The sequence below is a fragment of the Meriones unguiculatus genome, chromosome 3 (assembly GCF_030254825.1).
Source record: "Meriones unguiculatus strain TT.TT164.6M chromosome 3, Bangor_MerUng_6.1, whole genome shotgun sequence".
In the NCBI taxonomy this organism is placed as follows: domain Eukaryota; kingdom Metazoa; phylum Chordata; class Mammalia; order Rodentia; family Muridae; genus Meriones; species Meriones unguiculatus.
Window position 1 is genome coordinate 147,776,916 of NC_083351.1, and position 11,627 is coordinate 147,788,542.

Here is an 11,627-nt window from a genome sequence, read left to right on the forward strand (position 1 = left end):
GTTGTGTTTTTCTAGAGAACCTTGACTTTTATATACGTGTCATTTACTAATACATTACAGTTTATTCCTTGTTCTTTTTTTTTTTTTTTTTTTGTCTTTTATGCGTTATCTTTCTCTCTGACCCCAACTCGATGCTAATATTTCAGCTCCATAATTGCAGTAATCTGTTTTCTTCATTGATGCAGTGCCTGGATCTTAAATGGTATTAACACTTGGTACATAAAGTGAGTAGGTACTTGTGGTACAAGAGTAAGAAAGATAGAATTATCTACCTAGTGCAAACTCCCTTAAAACACATACTCACACAAATGATATCCACTGGGTTAACTCCAGCCACGGGGCTGTTGCAATGTTCCTATCTTTAGGTGGTTTCCTACAAGCCCTCTTGGAGCAGAGTGTGGTGGGTCACACCTATAACCCCAGCACCCAAAGGACCGAGGCAGGAGGAGGGCTGTAGGCTTAGATTTTCTTTTCTTTTCTTTCTTTCTTTCTTTCTTTCTTTCTTTCTTTCTTTCTTTCTTTCTTTCTTTCTTCCTTCCTTCCTTCCTTCCTTCCTTCCTTCCTTCCTTCCTTCCTTCCTTTTTTCTGAACCTACTTTATTTAGGGTTCTTAGGCACCTTTACCCCCCTTCCAACCCCCGAAAACTTAGGTAGGAGACTAAGGAGATTAGGGAAAAGGGCTGTAGAGCTCTTTTATATACTTCCTGCTGATTAGAGTCAGTGGATTCTTAGGGGATTACCAGACTCAGTCATCAAGATACCAGCGGTCCAGTTGAAAGGCCAACACAAAGCAGTAAAAGCCAAAGGGCTCAGTTGGGTTGCCTGGAGAAGTTCTCTGGAATGTTTCTCTCTGCAAAGCCAAGTGTCAAAGCACAAAGATCAGCACAGCAATGTCAATTCAAAAAGAGATCTCTCACTCTGCCTGGGCTTCTAGATATGCCCTCTTCTCAAAGTCCACTCACAGATGTTCTCAGCTGGCCAAAGTCACACCTTTCTATGAGAGAGCAAAACACCACATGCCCTCTCACAAGCCAACCTGGACAAAACATCACATGCCCAGCTTGCAATAAAACATAACATGACCAGACTAAGTCCAGAAACTTCCAATTCAGAATACCATGAGTTTGTGTCTAGGCTGGGCCGTTAGAGAGATGGCTCAGTAGAAAGTATTTACTGTTCTTTTTTTTTTCAATTTTTATTTATTTATTCACTTTACATCCTAATAAGGGCCCCCTCCTTCCTCTCCTCTGAGCAGTCCATCAGCTATATCTGTACAGGAAGGCCAGGTCCAGTCCATGCATGGTCCTTAGTTGGTGCTTCAGTCTCCACAATCCCCCAAGGGTCCAGACCAGTTGGCTCTGTTGGTCTTCTTGAGGAGCTCCTGTCCCCTCCACGTCTTTCTTTCTTTCCTTCTTTCTTTCTTTCTTTCTTTCTTTCTTTCTTTCTTTCTTTCTTCCTTTTCTTTCTTTCTTTCTAACAGGTTTTCTCTGTTTAGCCTTAGCTGTCCTGGACTCGCTTTGTAGACCAGGCTGTTCTCAGACTCACAGAGATCCACCTGCCTCTGCCTCCTGGAGTGCTGGAATCACAAGTGTGTGCACCACGACTGACTTCCCTCCAGGTCTTTCTATCACTCCCTCCACTTTTTCGCAAGGTTTGTCTGTGAGTCTCAGCATCTGTTTCGATCCACTGCTTGGTGGAGCCTCTCGGAGGACAGCTCCTGTGTGCAAGCATAGCAGAATGTTGTTAATAATGTCAGGGTCTGGCTCTCTCCCAAAGAGTGGGTCCCAGGTTGGGCCAGGTATTGGTTGGACATTCCCTCAATCTCTGCTCCATCATTATCCCTGCACATCTTGTAGGCAGGGTAAATTTTGAACTGAAGGTGTTGTGGTGTTAGCAGGCAGTTTCCTGGGTCCAGCCATCTCAGGAACAAGTTCCATCTTGCTGGCAGAGTAAAAAATGATTTCATATTCCCAGGCCTTGGTATCCAACTCCTATTCTGCTTCTTCAGGTGGTTAATGTTTGTTTGTTAACCAGTAAAGGATGTAAAGAGGGAAGTTGCTATTATCCGTTACCTAAGCTAAGGCGCACAAGTCATGAATGTGTTGTCCATCTTGACTTAACTAAGTGTAGCTGGCCCACTCCTTTGTTCCATTATCACTAGAAATTCTAGGCCAAAGTCCAAGAGGGGACATGACTGCAAAGAGCTGAGTGGAGGGTCTGAAATCAGGTGACCTGGAAAGAACCAGTCACCCGTGTTTGCTTCCTTGCTTAACCCTTTGAGTCAAAATATGATTAGTAAATGCAAAAGCCCACCTCAATTTCCCTCACTTTGAGTTCCCATCCTTTAAAAGTGTGTACAATCTCCCTTCAAGAACTAGGTACAGATCTCGAACTGGTTACCTCCCTGTGTACCCAGAAAATAAAGCTTGTATCAAGCTTCTGTCTTCGAAGTGAGTTTTCTCAGCTTCCACCCCACACCCAACACTGGGTGGGTTGCTGTTCCCCTCTCTCCACTTACTGTTCTTACAGAGGGCCTGAGTTCAGTTCCCAGCACTCACATGACAGCTCACAATGGTTTATAACCGCAGCTCTAAGGAACTCAATGCTGCCTCTGGCCTCCAGAGGTTCTTGTACACATATGCACTCAGGCATCCAGATACATTTAAAATTAAATAAGTAAATTTTTAAAAATAAATAAGAATATAAAACAAATGCCCTAGCCAGACTATGGCTTCTCTCAGAACACTCTAAGTGCCCTTCTTACAAAGCCCAGATTCTCAAGGCACCCAGTGTTCCAATTTCACACTCTTTTTTTTTTTTTTCCTGAAAGTATAGTTTTCCTTTCAAATGTAAATGCTCCTGAACCACAGCCATGCTGTCTTTACTCTGCCAGTTAATACCTCTGAGGCTTAGGGAAGAAAACATGCTTGTTTTTCTCTCAAGTGGGGTCAAACCAGGTCAGACAGCTACTAACTACTCCTGTCAATAAAACTAAGATAGCCAGCGCCTCCTTCCCGAACTATGAAAAAGACAAACCTCATTACTCTCCGAAAGCCACATAAAAGCAAGTGCATTCCACTGACAGTTTAATAAAAAGCAGGACAGGCATCACAGGAAGCCTAGAGAGAGTGACAGCTGGAAGGGAGCTGCACAGGACGGGTTAGAGAGCCTCAGTGTACCCAAGCACAGAGTGTTTAAAAGACATTTAATTAAAGTGCATGAAAATGGCAACTGACTTAAAGTAGAAGCGTCTACAAGCTCTCAGCATAGGTCATTATGCTTGTCTGTACAATGAAGGTTAGACATGGGAACCATTTTTTTCTGGAGAGAAAACAAAGCGGGAACAAAAAGCATTGTATATCAAGACCAGCCCTGCGAGAGCCAGAAACAAAATGAAGACAAGGAGAGGGGGAGTCACTGAAACCAGCAATTAAGAGCTGTCTTGGGAAGTAAAGGAATGTTTTGGTGGGAGGGACACACGCACACAAAAACAAACCTTTGCGGTTTTGTTTCTTGCGCTGAAGGAAGAAAGCACTAATAGCAACATGAGACAAGACTGCCAGACCTAAAACTCAAGAGCGGAGCTGGCCCAGAAAGAGCTGCTGGTCACACATATAGGTTCCAAACCAAAAATGCAATCACCCCACAAGCGGAGAATTTTACTTCTCCAGTCACCCTCAGCAGCCACACATGACCCAGGTCAGCTCAGGCACAGGGCATTTTTATCACGGCAGGAAGTTCCAGAAGAGATCTCTGTTCTGAGCTAAGCAGAAAAGCAAATCCTGGTTAGGGTCTACAACAATGGGCCTCATGTTCTCTCAGCCCCAAGAGAAGCAGGATAAACTCCCAATGCGGGAGTCCACCATAGCCTTGGCTACTGAGGTCAGGAGTCTCAATGCTGTTCTTTTTTAACTATGTCTCAGTATACATGATGGATTTTATTGTGGCATTTTTTATCTGTACACAATGCATTTTGATCATAGCCACTCCCTTTTCCCCTCTTACTCCTGCTGATCCCCTTTCTCTTCCTAACTGCTCTCCCATGTGCATTTAGGTCTTGCTTCTCTGCTTGGCTTTTTGTAGTTTGTTTTTGTTGTGGTGGTGGTTGGTTAGTTGGTTGGTTGGTTTGTTGGTTGGTTTTGTTGAGACAGGGTTTCTCTGTGCTGTCCTAGAACTTACTCTGTAGACCAGGCTGGCCTCAAACTCAGAGATCTGCCTGCCTCTGCCTCCTGAGTGCTGGGATTAAAGGCGTGTACCACCACACCCAGCTTTTGTTTTTGTTTTGATCCAATGACTTATGTTACAGTTGCTTCCAGGTATGAGGTTTATCACTAATGACTACAGCACTGGAAAAAAAAATACTCTTCCCTACCCCAGTATCCATTAACTTTAAAACTCTTCAGGGAAGGGTGAAAGCATGTAAGCCCCGCCTCACCCTGTGACAGGAGCTGCTGAGCACAACCTTGTGGAGACCTCGTACGGCTGACCACAGCTGCTGCAAGCTCCAGTGTAAAAGCCACTTCATTCCCAAAAGTGGAGCCATGTCCCGTCACCAACCCCACCCCACCCCAACTTTCGACAGCTCGCTCATTCTTTCCACCTCTTCTGCTGCTTCTCTGAGCTTGTGCAGGTGGCTCAGTACTTCTGCAAACAAGATGTATCCACACACAAACAACTGCGGTGTGGTTTAAGGCATGGAAGTGCATATTTGTACCAAAGTGAATAAAGCACACTCTAAAACTTGTCATCATTCACATACTTTGTCAAGGATCAACGTAAAATCAGACTATTACAATAATGCTGTCGATATTATAACAGAGACAGGGGAGGGGGGAGCGGGGGCTAGAGAAATGACGCCGTGGTTAACATCATGTCGTGTGCTATTCTTACAGAGGACCTGTGTTCAGTTCCCAGAACCCATGTCAGGCAGCTCACAACTGCCTGTAAAGCCAGCTTCAAGGGATCTGAGACATCTGGTCTCCATGGGAACGGCACTCACATGCACACACCCACACACCCACACACAGACACACATGCATTTACAGAATGACAGTATTTTTAAAAGTAAATATAACAGGAATATTATTTACCATTGTCCAGCCGATCGGTTTTCCAAAGCTAGCCGAGGCTGTTAGTTTTCTATTACTATAACAAAATACCTCGTGAGGAGAAAAGATTTGATTTTGGCTTCAATTTTTACAAGTTCTAGATCATGATCACTGGGCCCTATCACTTTGGAACTATAGTATATTTCTCTGGGTTCAAAATACTTTCCAGTCCACTAAAAAGAAACAAATGGACCGAAGTATGCGAAGCTGAGAAGTGTACAGGAAATACTCCCTCCAAGCAATGTGCCTGCTCCCCACCGGACAAAACGCTAACGCTTTTCCCCTGAACAATCAAGCTACATTCTGTCTTAGCCATTTCAGTCCTGGGCTTGGCTGGTCACGTGTGTTTCAAACAAATAAAAATGCCTCTAAAATGATAATGAAAATGTATACACTGGGAAGCTCTGTAAGCGTCATAGATGCGTATATTTCCTGTAAACGTCATAGGATAAGAAATACCCACATGTCTGAAGGCTTCTATGCATTAATACTCAAAAGACACGTTGGTGGTGTAGTTAACCTACCAAGACTACACAAGAAATGATGCAAGCTAACTATACAAGGAAACGAAACACAAAGCAAACAAAAGGAGAATTAACCAATTAACCGCTAGAGCTTTCTTTTGTGGGAAGCAGGGACCCAGGCGGGAGATTTGAAGCATCCACAGATGAAACTGGAAAACGTCGAACTGCTGTGCGGGTGGCTTTTGGGAAAAGTTTGTATCCTTCCCCTGTTCCAGTAAGAATGGAGAGGGAAAAAGAAGACTGTATCCAGGATGCTGAAATCCCTCGGTCAGATCAATCCCAGGATGGAGTGAGGAGCCTGCAGTGTAGCGATGAGGAGACTGAGGGAACGAGCAAGCCACGTACCTGTGCAGTGAGTCCTGGAACTAACCTCCACTCCCGTTCTGGAGGGAGCTTCCACCCAATACTGATCGGATGGGGTCAGGGGTGAAGATTGAGCCCACCTTGCTTCAGTTTGGGCTGCACATGCAGAGACATCGTCACTCAGGGGCTTCCCCTGGGCTCACCAGCGCCCCCCCTTATGACTGCCTATTGGTCCAATTTCGTTCTCACGAATACCTGCCCAACTCAGCACCACCCCCTGTATTTGATGATGGTATGAGGAAACCCCGCTACGCCCCCTTTTTTTTACCTCCTGCATGCAAATTTTACTCCAGAGGTCATTTTTCAGGAACCCCTATCCGCGGCCTCACCTGCCTCCAGACCCCTCATCTATATTAACCATGCCCTTGGATATGGAGCACCTCAATGATCTCACCCAGTACCACAGTTAGTTGTCTGGATGGCGTATCCCTATAAGGACAGCACCAAACAGGTTGCTGGAAGTGATACTGTCTTTAAACCAGAATTTTAAACCTTCAGGAAACTTGCTTCAAAATTGGCTAAGTCTCTCTCTGGTGCCTGGGACCAATGAGAGACAGCAAAGTCATCCAAGTGGGACACCCAAACCTAGATCAAGACCTACCTGGCCCTGCACCCCATTCCTCTCCTTTTAGACATTCTCTGATGCTCCTCTGTATGGAGCTGAGGTGGCCTTGAGAGATCCCAGGACTCTCCCCTCTGTGTGTGCTCTTGTTTCACCGTGGCTAGCACCAGTTCTAAGTGGGTATTTGGCAAGTAGACAGCTCCTCCCTGCCAGAGTATTTCTCTCGGGAATCACATAAGACTGAGCTGACAGATGGTACTGACACTCTGATTTGGACCAACTTTCCTATCAGACACAGGAAGAAATTCTAGGCTCTGGCCTATCACTCACTCACCACCCACTTTTAGGCTTGAGTCATGCACATGGAAAGGTGGAGGAGTGATAATGACATATTTTGCATGTTATCACCCTCCCCCCGCAAAAAAAAAAAACAGTCATCTCACACCTCTACAAGCTGCTTGATATGTCCAGCCACCCTCTGTGTGACCATGTCTGTATTACTCAGGTATTTTGAGCATTTTCTCTGAAACTTGACTGGATCCCCTGACTGATTTCCTCCCTTGCCTTCAGTGTATGTTATGCCATGCATGCGCCTCATGCTGGGAAAGGGACAGACCTTCCTTATAGATACAAGACTAACCTTCAAGAGCCCCTCATCTCTCTTCCATTCTGAGAGCCACATCTGGAGGATGAGATACCATCAGCACTACAAAAGGCCTACTACTACTGCACTGATGATACACAAAAGAGCTCAAGATGGAGATGGAAAGATGTCTCAATGGTTAAGAACTCACAACTGCCTGCAACTCTTCCAGGGGATACACAGTTCTGGCTTGTTCAGGCACCTCTTCTCACACACACACATACACACACACACACACACACACACACACACACACACGCACACGCACGCACACATAACTAACTAAAAATAGAGTTCAAGAGAAGCTATTACTGAGAGATACTGTTCAATATTTATGCAAATAAATAAATAAAAACAAAAGCATCCACATCTTCCAGCGTTCCAGATTTCTTGTGTGGTCACCATCAACAAAGTACAGGCTCAGCCTTTAAAGGCATTGTAGAATGCCAGTAAGCACAGTTGGCCTGATGAATGGTTCAGTGTCAGCTGCTTAAATGATATAATTAGCTTTGCATAAGTGGAAATGGCGGCCTGAAGAGGCAAGAAAATCTGTACTGCCTCAGTAAGAAAATGATTGCATTGTGGGTAATCATACCACATATTATCATCATAGAGTTGCCAGACAGAAGCTATGAAGTCAGCTGGAAACGGTCAGTTTGACAATAAAGAAGACAAAGCAATGGTCTCTGAGCCTAAGCGGAAAGAAACGGTCCCTGGATTCTATGAAGAACCTTCTAGTGCACTGATTTTTATGATAAATGAAGATGTAGATTTCTCTTTTTGTCTCATAGAGTTTCTCTTGCTGTGAAGAGACACTACAATCATGGCAACTCTTTTAAAGGAAAATATTTAATTGGAGCTGGTTTACAGTTTCAGAGGCTTAGTCCATTATAATCATGATGGGAAGTATGGTGGCCCGCAGGACAAACATGGTGCTAGAGAATGAGCTGAGAGTTCTACATCTGGATCCAAAGGCAGCAGAAGTGAGTGTGAGCCACCAGGCAGGCTGGAGCCCTGGAGATCTCCTTTTTTTTTTTTTTAATAATTTTTACTTTTTATATTAATCACAGGTTATTTACTTTGTATCCCAGCTGTAGCCCCCTCCTTCATTCCCTCCCAATCCCACTCTCCCTCCCTCATCTCCTCCCTGCCCCTTTCCAAGTCCACTGATAGGGGAGGTCCTCCTCCCTTTCCATCTGACCCTAGCTTATCAGGTATCTTCAGGACTGACTGTAATGTCCTCCTCTGTGGCCTAGTAAAGCTGCTCCTCCCTTGGGGGGATGGGGAGGTCAAGAAGCCAGCCATTGAGTTCATGTCAGAAATAGTACCTGTTCCCCTTACTAGGGTACCCACTTGGATATTGAGCTACCATGGGCTACATCCGAGCAGGGGTTCTAGCTTATATCCATACATAATCCTTGGTTAGAGAAACAGTCTCATAAAGGACTCCTGTGCCCAGATATATTGGGTCATTGTGGAGCTCCTGTCCTCTCCAGGTCATATTAACTCCCCCTTCTTTCATATGATTCCCTGCACTTTGCCAAAGGCTTGGTTATGAGTCTCAGCATATGCTTTGATACACTGCTAGGTAGAGTCTTTCACAGGCCCTCTGCAGTAGGCTCCTGTCAAACCCACACACCTATGAATACTTGATTTTTGACAAAGAAGCCAAAACCGTTCAGTGAAAAAAGACAGCATTGGAGATCTCAAAGCCTACCTGCTAATGAGATACTTCTTCCAGCAAGGCCACTCCTCCTCCAACAAGGCCACACCTCCTAACAGTGACACTCTCTATGGACAAAATGAGTGTATGGGGGTCATTCCTATTCAAACCACCACACTTTTCTACTCATTTTCTTAATCTCCATTGAGAGTCACTGAACATTCCATGGGTCCATGGACTCTGTAATGCTGCCAACTGAAGATGACCCAGTTGACGGCTGCCTCCCTTATCCATCATCTTGGGTAATCCTCATACTTCTGGTTCAGGAGCTGGATTCACAGATTCTCTCCTAATTAACAGAACACGACAGACATGAAGAGTGTCACTTTTGAAACTGAGTTATAAAATAACAGTAGTTTTCAATTTAGGCTCTTCTCCTGTACTCTTGCCCTCAAAACCCTGTCTGTCTCATACAAGTGCTCTCACTCTTTCTCTCAGGCTCTGGGAAACAAGCTGCCATGCCGTAGACTACCCCAAGAAGAAATGAGGGAGGAGAGGAGGCGAGATCTCTCCCCAGCACCCAGAAACTAGTCATCTGAGCTAGCTGAGAAACAGACATTCTAGTTGCTTTCTAACAGCGACCTAAGTGAGTTTAAGAGAGGTCTTCTTCCAGTCAAGCCCTCAGGGGCTCCCCTCACAGCTTGATGGAAACCTCTAGGGAGATCTGAGCAATGAAATTCCTAACACACATCCCCCTCCCCAAATTATGAAGTAATAGGAATTTAAAAGCCTCTTTGAGGTCATTCGTTATAAGCAATGGATGACTCACCCATTGCTAATGAAGAACAATCCAACCTCAGCTAGTAGGAGAGAGACAAGGCCTTCAAACCAGAAATTTCAATATTGTAATGAGTAATTATCAGAATTATTAGTCACCGAATTTTCTTTGAGCCTGTCCTCCATTTAGCAGATTGGCCACTTGCAGCTCTTTCTCCTCTGGACAGAAGCCAGCTACCTCTTTTCTAATCTTTTGCTCCTAAAGCACACACTTTACTCTCTAACACGGTGACATCCAAAATGACAGAAAGAAAGAAAGAAAGAAAGAAAGAAAGAAAGAAAGAAAGAAAGAAAGAAAGAAAGAAAGAAAGAAAGAGAGAAAGAAAAGGTTGGTCACAGGCAATCAAGGAGACTAGACTGTATAGAATTTTCCAATCCTAGAACAGAGCAAAGTTTTAAAACACAATGTGTGGCTTTAAGAAGGGCAGGAAAGCTTTTTTGTTGGGGGTTGGGGTCTGGTGCTAATGTATTCTCATGGTAATTGCTGGTCCCCAAGATCAGGTTGCTTCCCAGATGAACACATTCTCAAATACACCTGTCCATGTTGTGTAAACATTGCTCTACCTAAATTAAAGTTGATTGGTTAATTAAAAAAAAATTCTGAAGCCTGGGCAGGGAAGAAATGAGAGGCAGAGCTAAAGTTCATGGGCTTTGGGGACAGAAGGATCATGGGAAGGCGAGAGATAGGCATGGGAGGAGAAGAAGAAAGAGTCATCATGGGAAAGACCCATGTGGGCTGGGAGGAAGAATGGCATGGAAAGAAACGGCCCAATGGAAAGCATGTGCAAGTATTTGTGGAGATATTGGATGGGAAGTAGCCCAGACACTAATGATCAAAGCAAATGTCACTGGATGTGGGGCTGAGAGGCAGTGAGGTGGATCAGGGGGGTGGTATCTGCCCAGCCCCAGGCGAAATGAGGTTTATTTAAGAACAACAGGTGTCTGTGTCTTTTATTGATATGATAGCAGATTAATAATAACTGCCGCCATGATTACAGGCTTTAATAATAACCATTATTGCCTTATTTATTTTCTACAACACTTTTTACCAGAAGATGCCTTGAGAAAGGTTCTCAGAAGGACCGAGAAGATGGACCGCAGATGTAGGAATGTGATGGAGCTGCATGTGAAGGGACAGAGTGGGGCTAGACAATCAGGGTGTAGATGGTCTTAAATCAAGAATGAAAAGCTGGACCCGAAGCTGGCAAGGAAGGAGCTGCAGCAAGCTGAGCAGGGATCAGTGAGCAAATGATGCCGGGTGCATGAGTCTGACCACAGGCGGTAGGTGAATGAGTTTAGAGATGACCTTTGAACATGGGATCTGTCCCTCCCACCTGTGTTATGTATCGCCGAATGGTCAAGTACCCCGTAATACAGCAACTTAAAGCCTGTATTGTTTCAGCTTCCATGAGTTGGAAACGTAGATGCTGCTGGCTGGTGCTAGATCAAGCTAGATCGAGCTGCTGGTCATGGCAGCTGTCTCAAGCTTTATAGGGGAATACATGCTAGTCACCTGGCTTCTAAGATCACCATTCAGACAGCTAACTTAGAGCCTTATTCTCAATTCCTTGAAGAACAGCTTAAAACAAACCCGGCCTTCTTCAGAGCAGGGCAGTGGGAAGATGGGCAACACAGAAATCCATGTCTTTATGTAACTGAATCCCAGAAGTGATGTGACATCACTTTGCCTTGCTGTTTGTTGGAAGCCAAGTTGCCAAGTTGAGCCCACACCCAAGCAAGAGGATTGGGTGAGTAAAAGAATCCCGTGGAGCCAAAGAATCCTTGGGACCCTCTGAGGGGCTGCCTGCCAGACTTCTGAATGTACTCGCTGTGATCAAAGCCAGCACAGTATGAGCTTCTGAGTGCTGGTGCCAGATGCTTCAGGCCACCTCTTTTCAAAACCTGTTCCGTAGGTACCATGTGGGTTT